Source organism: Patella vulgata, chromosome 5 (assembly GCF_932274485.2).
Source record: "Patella vulgata chromosome 5, xgPatVulg1.2, whole genome shotgun sequence".
Classification (NCBI taxonomy): domain Eukaryota; kingdom Metazoa; phylum Mollusca; class Gastropoda; family Patellidae; genus Patella; species Patella vulgata.
Window position 1 is genome coordinate 37,001,961 of NC_065883.2, and position 15,303 is coordinate 37,017,263.

Consider the following 15,303-nt stretch of genomic DNA (forward strand, 5'->3'; position numbering starts at 1 on the left):
GGTGTATATTTTATTTCTACTCTATAGACTATCTGTTTACTTAGTGTGTGTTCATTGTTTTTCTCCAAATCAAATGTGTTTTTTTGTTATTGATTTTTGTTAATGTTTGCTAACTTTATTGTCATAATCGTCCCTCATTTGTTGCCCCTTTATCTTACCGGTTATTGTTAGTGTACTGTTGTCTATACTAATATTTACTTACTTCTATGGCATAATTCAATAACTTATTGATGATATATAACAATGGCAACAATTTATCAAGCAGACACATATAGTTTGGTCAAACAGTATATGTTTTGTCATTTTACTGAAGTCTGTTATCATTGTAAACGTCTTATGGGAATAGTGATTGAATCAATGTGTTAATTTTATACAGGGTTTTAAAACAGTAACAATGTTAACACAGAGTACAATTTTATAGATAGACAATTACTGAATTTTTATACGCCCACATGGAAATGTGGTTGTATATTGAAGTCACCCCCGTCCATCCGTCAGTCCATCCATCCATCATCCACAATTTCTTGTGAACACTCTACAGACTACATTTATCAACCGATTGTTTTGAAATTGATATATGTTGTTTGCATTAGTGAGATGAAGAAGCCTATTTAATTTCAAGAACTTTCGTTAATTTCTTCTAGAGTTATGGCCCTTGTTTCACTTTGTTGTACCTTGTGAACGCTCTAACGACAAAAGTTATCAACCGATCTGTATGAAATTTATATGCATCATTTAAATTAGTAAAACAAAGAAGCCTATTGAATTTCAGCTATTTCCGTTAATTACATCTAGAGTTATGGCCCTTGTTTCACTTTGTTGAATCTTGTGAACGCTCTAATGACAAAAGTTATCATCCGATCTGTTTGAAATTGATATGCATCATTTGAATTAGTGAAATGAAGAAGCCCATTGAATTTCAGCAATTTCCGTTAATTTCTTCTGGAGTTATGGCCCTTGTTTCACTTTGTTGCATCTTGTGAACGCATCATTTAGATTAGTAAAACAAAGAAGCCTATTAAATTTCAGCAATTTCTGTTAATTACATCTAGAGTTATGGCCCTTGTTTCACTTTGTTGAATCTTTTGAACGCTCTAATGACAACAGTTATCATCCGATCTGTTTGAAATTGATATGCATCATTTAAATTAGTGCAACGAAGAAGCCTATTGAATTTCAGCAATTTCCGTTAATTACGCCGTGAGTTATGGCCCTTGTTTCACTTTTTTGTACCTTGTAAATGCTCTAACGAGAAAAGTTATTATCCGATCTGTATGAAATGTATCATTTAAATTAGTAAAACGAACAAGCCTATTGAGTTTCAGTTATCACCTAAATCAGTGAAATGAAGACGAACAAGCCTATTGAATGTCAGCAATTTCCGTCACTTACGTCTAGAGTTATGGCCCTTGATTTACTTTGTTAAACTTTGTGAACTTTCGAACAACAAAAGTTATCATCTGATCTGTATAAAATTGATATGCATTATTTGAATTAGTAAAATGAAAAAAGCCTGTCGAATTTCTGTAGATTTCTGTAGAGTTTCAGTTATCACCTAAATCAGTGAAATGAAGACGAACAAGCCTATTGAATGTCAGCAATTTCCGTCACTTACGTCTAGAGTTATGGCCCTTGATTTACTTTGTTAAACTTTGTGAACTTTCGAACAACAAAAGTTATCATCTGATCTGTATAAAATTTATATGCATTATTTGAATTAGTAAAACGAAAAAAGCCTGTCGAATTTCTGTAGATTGCTTCCAGAGTTATGGCCCTTGTTTTAATTCTTTAGAACCTTGTGAAGCTTCAAACAACGAAAATTATAATGTCATCTGTATGAAATTGTCTATTAAATTCCCCTAATTACCTACAAAAGAATAAATATGTGACAACCCTTGTCGACTGCTCGGACGATTTAGTTGCTGTGGGCGTATGTTTTGTTTCCTGGCAACGAATCTTTATTTAATACTAAGCGGCGTTTCGACGAGGATATTGCTTGATAAAGACGAGAGTATCCTCGTCCAAACGTATTTGCTTGAATTAAACGAGATTTCTTCGTCGAAACGACGCTTAGTATTAAGCTCAGTAATAATACACAATTACTCAGTTTAATACTAAGTGACGTTTCGACGAGGACACTATTGTCCTTACCAAGCAAATTAATAACATTTTACCTTGTGTTAATAGAAGAAGTAACTAGACCCTGTGGACCCAGAGAAAAACTCTTTCACTTGTGTATAAATATCAATGACTGTATGTCGGTGATATCAACAATCTGTTTGAACAAGACTATTAATTTGTATGTCTGTTCTTTGACCAAATGGCTTTTAATAACATCTATTATATCTTGTACTGTAACTTAATTCCATATATTCTACTACACTTGACTGGACCAATTTTATCTTGAATTCTTTATATCGCAGCAATTTTTTTGTAGTTATATTGGTATTTGTCAGACTGTTTGAAAGTTAACCTTGTTGAGTCAGCATCTCACATTATCGCTGAGCATTATAATTGCTCATTAACCATTGCTAGATAGCATAGCTGTTTTCATTGGTTGTCCAGGTTGGCATGTTTATATAAGTACTACTAATTGTTGAATTTGGAATACCAGGCGGGAAAAAAAGGTGGAGTAATTTGGCCATTTCTGATTTCTAATGTAATAATGGTTTATAACCTAATGATGCTCATCTTTATATATTTATTATGAGTTATAGTAAACACGTTATATGTCACTCAGCCACTGAAAACACATTAGACTTACATGTTTAGTTTTAGCAACAGAAACATAGTAAATTGTATTTAGTAGTAGTATTATTTGTTTATACAATATAAGTAACTAATATATAAGGCATAAGTTTAAATATAGTCTGTCTCATTCTCTTCTACATTTATAATACTCATATTCTTTTATATATTGGAACATTAGGATCATAAACACCTGCTCTTGAACTATAAATCTGGTGGCAATTCTTTATCAATTTTTGGACCAGGAACTGGTCGCTAACCACTACCTTATGTTCTTCTTCTTCTTGGGGTGACACTATTCGAAAAAAGCCTAAGCCTCCATCAATTCAAGTCTGATCGACATAAAAATTGGCATGCTTGTTCTGTGAACAATTCTGCATCAATTTGGTGAATTAGACTTTTGAATTTCATCCAGCAATATGGTCAGTTCCTGGTCCATAGTACGATCATACTTATTATATTCGATCATACTTATATTCGCATTTGATATTTTATAATGAATTATTCACCTTTAAATTGTGAATCTACAGTGGATGCTGGTTAAAGTGTGTCACAATGAGACAGTATAAATAGATACAGGTTATAGACAAGTATGTTGATGTAGTTCTTATTTTTATTTAAGACACTTGATCACTCTTACCAAAAAAATGAATATAACTACTTTTGAATAACCTACTAAGACTGTTATTTACCACCAACATTTGATGATAAGAAATCCTTGAAAACCATTAATTATTGGTTTGACACATAGACTGACAGTTAATCAAACTGAATTTGAAGTATTGATATTTTTGAAGGCATGGCCTTAGGAAATTTGTTCACTGTCCAAGTTTTCCTTTTGGATAAGCTACTGTCTGTAGCTATATTCTTTTTCTTTTTTATTTTTCAGACATATCCACTGTGTAGGTAGGCGTATTTGCACGCTTTTACATGGCTATCTTTTATTTTAATTTGTATGTTAAAGAATGAGAGCTCTATCAAACTCACATTTTTTATTAAGTCTATGATTAACTTGCAGTTTTTGTTTTTGTCCCCCGGCTTTCAAAGAAAACAGGGGACTATTAAAATGGGTTTGTCTGTCTGTCTGTCCGTCCGTCACACTTTTTGGGACACAATAACTCTCCTTCTAATTCAGCTAGAATGTTCAAACTTGGTGTAGGTGTTTATTAGGTCAATGCCCTGATGGAGTTCTAAGATGACCATTTCCTGCTTAGGGTAAGCAGAGATAAGCAATTTGATAGGTTGATGCTTTGGTACATGATAATTTTAGTTCTAATTAAGTGGGAGTGATGAAATTTGGTGTATAGTTTTATTACATCAATAGCTTGACTAAGTTCAATAATGACCATTTTCTGCTCAGTATAAGCAGGCTTTGGAACATCAATTAACTCTCATTCTAATTGAACTAGAATCTTCACGCTCGGTGTAGGTGTTTATTAGGTGAATGAATGCCTGGATGGAGCTCGAAGATGAGAATTTTCTGCTTAGGGTAAGCAGAGATAAGCAATTTGATTGGTTGATGCTTTGGCACACGATAACTTTAGTTCTTATTAAGTGAGAGTGAGGACACTTGGTGTTTAGCTTTATCACATCAATACCTTGATAAGCAATTTAATAGGTTGATACTTTGGGACACGATAACTTAAATTTAGTTCTAATTAAGGGAGAGTGAGGACACTTGGCGTATAGTTTTATCACATCAATATCTTGACTAAGTTAGATAATAAGTATTTACTGTTCAGGGTAAGCAGAGATAAGCAATTTGATTGGTTGATGATGCTTTGGGACACGATAACTTTAGTTCTAATTAAGTGAGAGTGAGAACACTTCTTCTTCTAATTGAGGTAGAATGTTCAAACTTGGTGTAGGCATTCATTAGGTGAATGCCTTGATGGACTTCGATGATAAACATAGTCTGCTTAGGGTAAGCAGAGATAAGCAATCTGAATGGTTGATGCTTTGGTGCACAATAACTTTCGTTTTACTTAAAGTAGCTAGGTCTCTAACTCAATATCATCCAAAGTCTTCGACACTGAAAACACAAATTCTTTGTCAATTTAAATCAACATTGATGTTGTGATCTTATCGGGAAAAGATGGGCATCTGATATGCATTATTTAAGACAAAATAGACATTTGTAACAAGGCACTCGGAGAACAAGGCTAGACATATTCCACAAGTCATGTCAAATGGTAACGCCATATTCTTATCTGGAGAGCATGCCAAACAAATACTATCGGTGCAGACTGGAATAACCAGACGTTAGAGATTGCTGTTTTATTGAGACTGCTGACGTATTTCGCCGAACATAACTGATTAGAAATTATATAAAAATAGAAACGATAGGATGTAAATCAGTTTATATACATTCATATTGCATTGTTATATGCGTTGTGACCCATTTGTGTGAATTTCTAGGTCCCAAATATTAGTGATTTAGCTCCTTTAAGTGAGAGTGATGAAACTCTGAGTATAGATTCATTATATCAATGATGAGAATTTTCTGCTTAGGCTAAGAAGCAATAAGCATTTTGATTGGTCAAGACTTTGGAACATAGCAACTCTGATTTTAATTGGGGTAGAATGTTTAAACTTGATGTAGATGTTCATTAGTTGAATGTCTTCACTGAGTTCAATGATTAACATTTTTAGCTAAAGCTAAGCAGAGCTAAGCAATTTCATTTGTCGATGCTTTGGGACAAGATAAGTTTGATTCTTGATACTTTTGAAAAAAATAAATGTGCTATTAAATAATATGTGTCATCTATTTATTTTGGGAATTCGGCGGGGGAAATCCGCCTCATTGTTGGCTTGTAAAAATTTGTAGATAGTTGCAATGTCAGATTTAAAAGTTTGTAGAAAGCTTTAAAAAAAATATATATACTATTGCTACTGCTACAAGTACAAAGGATTTTTACAAAAACTTTTGATATTTTATAAAAGGTATCAACTTTATTTATAGAAATAATATTCAATTGTTTTAATTCATTAATAAACATGTTTTAATATAATTTAATGATAATAAATAATAATGAAGTATTATTATATTAAGATAGATATTTATGGGTTTTTTTTTTACATGATTATATATTAATTGTTATAGACTTAATTTACCTTAGTTTTACTCCAAAATAAATTTACATATTGAGCAATAGGAATAATTTAGTCAATGTAGTAAGGAAAAAATAATGAAAGCATTTATAATAATTATAGATCTCAATAGTATTTAAGTGCATATGTTGTAAGTTGAATTCTATAATATTTTCTCTACTGAGAACAATACCCAAGTTTTCTTTGGGCATTTCCTTTTGTTGACAATTGAAATGGTGTTTTGATTTTTGTTCAGTCTTATTTCCAACTCAGCTAAATGTTGAACAACTAGAGATTAGTAACATAATACTGATAAGTACACACTACACAGTATAATAAACTAAGGCCTCATTAACTTTTATAAACAATATTTTATTCAGACCTGTGTACCCAATTTATGTAGATTGACTAACAGGTAAATTTCTGTTATGCTCATTTTTATTACCAATCAGTCAGGACTGGCAAAAATGATGAAATTGAGGGCTTAAAGACATTAATTATTATATTTACGTTCATAGGAACTATACCTTACTGTGTAATTTGTAATTTATTTATAGGACAACTAGATTTATATTATAGCTGAATGTTACTGTCCAAGTCAGGGTTGTTCATTTGGAAAGTTTCTTTATATTGGCCATTGTAATTGTATTGTAATCTGGTATTTGAAATATCAAAAGAAACTCAATAATACCAACTACTTGACATAGCTAACAATTTTATTATATGCTCACATTTTCATGTGGACGTATATTGTCGTCGCCCCTGTCCGTCCGGACATCAACACGTCTATCCGTCCACAATTTGTTTGTGGACACTCTACAGGTCACAATTTTTATCCAATTTTTTGACGAAACTTGAAATATAGGTATATTTCGATATTCGCATGTATCGGACCATAACTTCATGGATTATGGCCCCTGATTGTACGAAAAATCAAGTTTTTAGCTTGTGGACACTCTAGAGGTCACAATTTTGATCCGATTTTGATGAAACTTGATATGCATGTTTATAACCCAAATATCTTGTTTCCTTTCGATATTCGCGCATATCAGATCGTACCTTCCTGAATTATGGCCCCTGATGGTACGAAAAATCACGTTTTTAGCTTGTTGTCCCGCTAGAGGTCACAATTTTTAGTGGATTTAAAAAAAACGTTTTAGTACCATATATCACCATTACACCCTAATGATTGTCAAGTTTCGTATTTCATGAAAATCGGACCATAGCATATCAAGGTTGTGGACCCTCTAGAGGTCACAATTTTCATCCGATTTTTATGAAACTTGAAATGCATGTTTATGTCTCAAAGATCTTGGTTTCGTTTTATATTCGTGCATATCGGATTGTAACTTCCTGAATTATGGCCAATGATTTTACGAAAAATCTCGCTTTTAACTTGTGGTCCCTCTAGAGGTCACAATATTTATCTGATTTTAAAAAAAGGTCTTAGTATATCACTGTTACACCCTAACGATGGTTGAATTCGAATTTTGTGAAAATCAGACTAAAACTGTTGGACAAAATGGCCGCCCCTTGTACACAAATAGTGTAAAATATGGTATATCAAGGTTGTGGACCCTCTAGATGTCACAATTTTCATCCGATTTTGATGAAACTTGGAATGCATATTTATATCCCAAAGATCTTGGATCTTTTCGATGTTCGCGCATATCAGTTCGTCACTTCCTGAATTATGGCCCCTGATTGTACGAAAAATGACGCTTTTAACTTGTGGTCCCCCTAGACGTCACAATTTTTATCTGATTAAAAAAACATTTTAGTATATCACTGTTACACCCTGATGATGGCTGAGTTCGAATTTTGTGAAAATTGGACCAAAAATGTTGGACAAAATGGCCGCCCCTTGTACGCAAATAGTGTGAACATCTCGTATATCAAGGTTGTGGACCTCTTAGAGTTCACAATTTGGATTCGATTTTGATGAAACTTGAAATGCATGTTTATAACCTAAAGATCTTGGTGCCTTTCGATATTCGCGCATATCGGATGGTAACTTCCTGAAATATGGCCCTTGATTGTACGAAAAATCGCGTTTTGAGCTTGTGGTCCCTATAGAGGTCACAATTTTTATCCGATTTATAAAAAAAAACGTGTGAATATATCAAGGTTATACACTAATGATGGTTGAGTTCGAATTTCGTGAAAATCGGACAAAAATTGTACGCAAATAGTGTAAAAATATGGTACATCAAGGTTGTAGACCCTCTAGAGGCCACAGGTTTTATCCGATTTGGATGAAACTTTAAATATTTGTTTTTATCATAAAAATCTTGGTTCCTGTTGATAATCACACATATCCAAACGTAACTTCCTGGGTTATGGCCCCTGATTGGTCGAAAAATCGCATTTTTAGCTTGTGGATTCTCTAGAATCGAAATGAAACTGCCCGACAAAATGGACGCTCTTTGTACGCAAATTGTGTATAATTGTGGATGATACTTAAAACATATCTTTATATTCCAAAAATCTCAGTCCCTTTTGATATTTGCACATTTAAGACCATAACTTTGTGGATTATGACCCCTGATTGTACAAAAATTCCTTTTTATTTTTAGCTTATCCTTCTCTTGCTAAATGTGGGTGTATCCTGCCTGGCAGCCGCTGGTTCATAAACTTATAGTGGTAGAAAATGTGGTCATATCTTGTCATCACCCCTGTCGGTCTGTCATCCACAATTGCTTGTAGACGCTATTGAAGCTAAAGTTATAATTACTGCCAGAGTTATTGCCCTTGACCACTTTGAAAAGATATATAGTTATTTCTCGAATGCCTTTATATTTGTACACATGTTGTAATTCATGAGATAAAGAATCCTAGAATTTCTTTGGTAGCCAAATTTATTACCTCATAACCCGCTGAAGGCCTAGATTTTTTGTATTGTAAGTTTTAACATCAGGAAGAACTACATGTAGAAGCCAATCAAAAATTATTTATTTATGATAATTACTTTATGGGTTGTTACTCTTGATCAGTTTTTAGTGCCTTGTTAATGCTAACATTACTTACAAAAGAATATACAGTATATGCAAGAATCCATGTGGACAGCTCAGACAACTTAGCTGCTGTGAGCTTATATTAAATATAAATTTAACAAAAACTAATTAATATCTCATGAATCCATAATCCAGTCTATATGTATTAAAACCCCCCATTAAAACTGTTCATTTTGTGATAAATGTATGAAACCTGGTCTCCAGGTAGGCCTACTATGGATTTGTCTGATCATTTCAGCATTTGGTGCCATTTTTAAAAATAGATATTTGATGTCATCAGTGCCAATTACATTTTCAAATTTAGATAGCAAAATATTTACCTATAAGGCTGTTCATGTTTGTCAAAACATTTTTGGGCATGCACCAAATTTTACTATCTGGTTCAGTAAAGTACTGTAATATATTAACATTAAAATGGAGAATATTTAATTGGAGTTTGAAGTGTCAAGGGGTTTAATATTTTTTACCAGACTATTTCAAGCTTCTTGTCAATCATTACCCACAGAAGTCCACTTGTCAAACTGGTGGAATCTTTAACTAGATAGTGTTGTGACACAACTTGTCAAGTTGGTGGAATCTTTAAGTAGATTGTGTGGTGACACAACTTGACAAGTGGAACAAATATCATTCTAGCCCGTTAACTGTGTAGTTTTTAAAACGTTAAGTACCCCCAATTGTGTAATTAATTTGACGAAAAACGTCATTTTTGGACCGTTTTATTCCTGAATACAAATGATAGTTGTCTGAAACCATATTAAAACTAATGGTAAATAGAGTTGTCTCCCTTCAATTAGATTTCCTCGACCAGGTGTAATATAACGTCCTACACATGCTGTGATCGTATTTTCGAAGAATAGGTTGGGGAAAATACCTCCAAGGCGTTATATTACGTCCTACACACGGTGAGTGGCAGTTGTCCAGGACGTTAATAACGCCCTACGCTTTTAACGGGCTAAATTAATTATCTGGGTGTCAAGCTAGTGGAACTTTTAACTACAGTATTTTACAGGGTGTAATTAAGGCTTAATCTCTAATTAGAGTTACCAATGAGGTGTCATTTCGTTCGTTCGTTCGTTTCTGGGGTTTTACGTCCACTTCCACCTAAGGTGATATCGTAGACAAATGAGGTGTCAAGCTGTTGGAATCTTTAATGGTTTTGGCTGACAAAATTCCTCAGGAATTTCCAGTCTCGTTTCAACTTGTCAGTGTTGCAAAAGGCATCAAGTCATTCGAATGGGGCAAAAAAAACCAAGTTTTTTGAACACAGTGGCCTGCATATGAAAGAACTTGCTCTGTCTGGGCAAAATTTCACTCATAGCACACTGCTGAAACATACGATGTGTCATTTCATTGCATATCAGGTGACCACTCAACCTGGTGTCACTTTTGCAACATGGAGGATCTTTTCAGTCATTAAACATAAAAACTATCCTTTCAAAGCTTTGAAAGTGATTAGGTCTGCAGCGAATATTTTGGTTAGTTGTAACCTCAAGACATCAATAAGGTGTTTCTGGACTTATCCCAAATCTTAAAATGGTTAGCACATAAAGCATGAAACTTTGCAGACCTAAGCAGTTTTAACAAAAACTTAACAATGTTTGCACATATCCACTGGACTATCATTGACATATCTAACAATATTAAATGAATTAAAAATCATAACATTCCATATTAAAATAGCAAAAAATATCCATATAGGTTAAATATTAACTGCCAAAATCATAATAATACACTGTAATAACTGTATTTTTATAGTGAGTGCTCAGTAGAATAAATCTCTTGTGTGGTTAAATATGACTTATTTCTTGTAGATGTTGATAGACCTTATTTACATGTCTGTCTGTTTAGTTTTGTGTAAAAATACAAATCAAAATTGTATTTTAATAGAGTTGATGCATTTAGCATTATTCTTCAATATAAAAATTTACTTTTCATATAAATAGTTACACATAATCGAACAAATTATTAATTAGAATTCTATGTATTTTTATTATAAATGAAATATAGATTGATAACATAATTTCTAGCTTTATTTCTATTGCTGTACAGTATGTTTGGTATTTTTGATATTGTTTCTTATGTTCAAAAAACACCAAAACAACCCTTATTTTGTTTAAAACAACACACTTTTATGGGTTTTTTTTTATACGCCCACATTTTCATGTGGACGTATATTTTCGTCACCCCTGTCCGTCTGGACGTCCACAATTTGTTTGTGGACACTCTACAGGTCACATTTTTTATCCGATTTTGACGAAACTTGAAATACAGGTCTATCTCCCAAATATCTTGCTTCCTTTCGATATTGGCATGTATTGGACCATAACTTTATGGATTATGGCCCCTGATTGTACAAAAAATCACGTTTTTAGCTCGTGGACACTCTGGAGGTCACAATTTTTTAGCTGATTTTGATGAAACTTGAAATGAATGTTTATAACCCAAAGATCTTGGTTCCTTTCGATATTCGCACATATCGGATTGTAACTTCCTGAATTATGGCCCCTGATTGTACCAAAAAATCGTGTTTTTAGCTTGTAGTCCCTCTAGAGGTCACAATTTTTATCTGATTTAAAAAAAAAAACGTTTTTGTATATCACCGTTACACCCTAATGAAGGTTGAGGTCGAATTTTGTGAAAATCAGACCAAAACTGCTGGACAAAATGGACGCCCCTTTTATGCAAATAATGTAAAATATGGTATATCAAGGCTGTGGACCTCTTAGAGTTCACAATTTGGATTCGATTTTGATGAAACTTGAAATGCATGTTTATGTCCCAAAGATCTTGGTTCCATTTTATATTCGCGCATATCGGATTGTAACTTCCTGAATTATGGCCCTTGATTGTACGAAAAATCGTGTTTGAGCTTGTGGTCCCTATAGAGGTCACAATTTTTATCCGATTTAAAAAAAAAAACGTGTGAATATATCACAGTTATACACTAATGATGGTTGAGTTCGAATTTTGTGAAAATCGCACAAAAATTGACGGACATAATGGTCGCCCCTTGTGCGCAAATAGTGTAAAAATATGGTATATCAAGGTTGTGGACCCTCTAGAGGCCACAGTTTTTATCCGGTTTGGACGAAACTTTAAAAATATGTTTTTATCATGCAGATGTTGGTTCCTTTTGATAATCATTCATATCAGTATCAGAACGTAACTTCGTGGATTATGGCCCCTGATGGGTCGTGGATTTTCGATTTTAAAAACCGTTTAGATATATCACCATTCCACCATAATGAAGGTTGGATTCGAATTTCGGGAAAATCAAAATGAAACTGCCCGATAAAATTGCCGTTCTTTGTACGCAAATTGTGTATAAGTATGTAATACAAAGGTTATGGAACCTCTAGAGGTCACAATTTTTATCCAATTTTGATGGAACTTAAAACATCTCTTTATAATATCTTAGTCCCTTTTGATATTTGCGCATTTCAGACCATAACTTTCTGGATTATGGCCCCTGATTGTAGGCTACAAAAAATCGTTTTTGTTTTTAGCTTCTCTATCCATCTCTTGCAAAATGTGGGTGTATCCTGTCTGGCAGCTGCTGGTTATCATAAAGATCTTGGTTCCTTTTGATAATCACACATATCCGAACGTAACTTCCTGAATTATGGCCCCTGATTGGTTGAAAAATCGCATTTTTAGCTTGTGGATTCTCTAGAGGTCACAATTTTTTTTTTTCGATTTTAAAAACCGTTTAGATATATCACCATTCCACCATAATGAAAGTTTAATTCGAAGTTAGGGAAAATTGAAATGAAGCTGCTTGACAAAATGGCCGCTCTTTGTACTCAAATTGTGTATAAGTATGTCATACAAAGGTTATGGACCCTCTAGAGGTCACAATTTTTATCTGATTTTGATGAAATTTAAAACATATCTTTATATTCCAAAAATCTCAGTCCCTTTTGATATTTGCGCATTTCAGACCATAACTTTCTGGATTATGGCCCCTGATTGTACAAAAAATCGTTTTTGTTTTTAGCTTGTTCTCTATCCATCTTTTGCAAAATGTTACTGTATCCTGCCTGGCAGCCGCTGGATTCTTTCTTTATAAATTTATAGAAAATTACTATTCCCTAAACTTCATTCTCTTATTTTTTTAATAATAATTTTGAGAAAAAGAAAATCGTAAATAAATTTAAGAGAGACAACTCTTATTGTCATCCTAGTGATTATGGAATCAAATAGTAATTCTCTCTCTATTGACTTCAATTTTAAATCCATAACATTTTTTTTTAACATTCTGATGTTCTTTATCTTTATAACAACAAAGATCCCAACATAAAATATAAAATAAAAATATACATGATAAAGTTCAGTTTTAAGCAAATACAGGTTGTTTTCGGTAAATAAATGGACCTGCCTTTAAGTAGTGACAGGCGTCAAGCACTTAAAGCAGAGTATTCTCAGAGACTTTGTCCATGAGAGACCGCCTAAAGGAACTAGGTATTCTCAGACTATCTGATACCATATCTTTTTTTTAGAAGTTCACATAAACCTTACATATTTTTGGAGTTTTGATTGAATGTTGTACTCTTTTTGACATTTTTAGGGGTCCCACTGATCATAATTAAAACTATATAATGTAAATATTACTCTGGTTTGAAAAATAATCCACAATTGGAGAGAAAATATGTTTTTGAGCGTCCCCCACCAAATGTAAAATGTTAATAAAGATTCATCTATTAAGGAGTTCAATCTATTTAAGACCGAAAATGTAATATTATACAAATTAAATTTGAATTTGGAAAGTTTCATTATTATGTAAAATGTATGAAAGCATGTAATACCAGTATTTCATGCCATTATTTGTTACATGTAAGTATTACTCACAAACTACCCATTTATCATTGTGTGAATTTGAGAATTGATTAGAAATGGAAGAACATGAGGTTTTCCCTCTTAAAATCAAGTCAACAACAATAATAATAAACCTATGTACATTATTCACTGTTTTTAATAATTAATAATGTTGTCATAAACAACCCATTACTTTATTGTTATTCTAGACATTATATTTGTATATTTGACCATATTTTATGTTTGTTAAAATCAGAAACAGAAACATGTATAAACAATGTGCAATACTAACTTTTAATTGTTTTGTAAAGTAAATAAAAGCTCTTTTCGTCCTATAAATATCAACCTTTTCATTTCAGTGACCTCATTTTGGTGAGAGTATCAGAGTTCTTGAAAATGTCCATAAACAAAACGGAAAGAAACATATTTAAGACAGGGCCCTGCATCCAGTTGGAGGGCCCCCAAGTCCACGAAAGGGGACCCCGAGACCACAAAAGGACCCTTCGACGTGTGCAAGAGTCCATGTGCCAGTCTCCAGTGCTCGGGCATAAAAGTCAATGTCGAGTCTCGGTGAGTAAGGCGATGGCTCACTAAGCTGGAGGTCCCGTGTGCATAGTGGCAGTTTGAATTCAGAAGAATCGGCGAAGACATCGCTGTCCTGGCAAAAGTTTCCTCATCGCACACTGCATGGAGACTTCTCATTTGCTTTTTTTCTCTTATTTGAACGATTGGCCGAGAAAGTCCATCCAGATTTTCTGGACCTTGTTAGTGATGCAGGACGGAGGGCCTGACAAGGACAGCTGTCTAGTCATTCGGATGGGACGAAAAACCAAGGTCCCGTGTACACATTGGCGTGCACGTAAAAGATCCCTTGGCGTATGCCCGTCTTCATTAGTCCAGTTTAGGAGCAGAACAGTAGGATGTTAAACCCCATTTCATTTCATTTTCATTTCTTATTTGAACGGATCGTATTGGATGCACATGTATGGCGCTGAATTTTGTGTTTGGATATCCCTTAGCGCCCCATAATGTATAAGTTTACTGCCCTCTTGCCCTAATCGAGAATCACCTGTATTCCTCCATGGGTAAGGAATGCATGACCAGTAGGCATTACAACATCATATACTATATGATGTTGATAAAATGTTAAAGTATGATGTTGAGGACAGCATACAATATAAATATGTACATAAATTTATAGAATATGACAAATAATATATACTATTCAAAAAAAGTAGGGGATATTTGATTTTGGGGGCATAATACTAAAATATGCAAATGACTACGAAAAAAGTCACTATAGAACCTAACAGAAGAAACATTTCCAGTTACATGTGACGCCCAAACGCACCAATAGCTACCGCATGGAATGCAGGTGATGCTTGGGATCATCATGGGGGTCCAACCCAAGATTTGCACGACTCTGACTTTGAATGTTACAGTCATTGTGGCATTGAATTCCAGGGTGGAAACATCAGTTTAATTGTTTTAGTGACCAGAAAACAAATTTTGATATGCGTCGGCTTACCCAAAATGAAAGGTTACGTGCCCTTGGCATGCTACAGATCGGCACAACACAGGCGGTTGTGGCGCGGACGATGAATGTTTCTCATTCTGTCATAAGCAGGCTATGGTC

General features: G+C 33.8%; 1 long non-coding RNA gene across 1 annotated transcript; it reads left to right on the forward strand.

Moving 5' to 3' along the window:
• Positions 1-52: 52 nt before the first annotated feature.
• Positions 53-13,958, forward strand: LOC126820707 (uncharacterized). Its single transcript, XR_007680096.2, has 2 exons — positions 53-9,903; positions 9,980-13,958. It is a non-coding gene; the product is annotated as an uncharacterized LOC126820707 (long non-coding RNA).
• Positions 13,959-15,303: the final 1,345 nt, after the last annotated feature.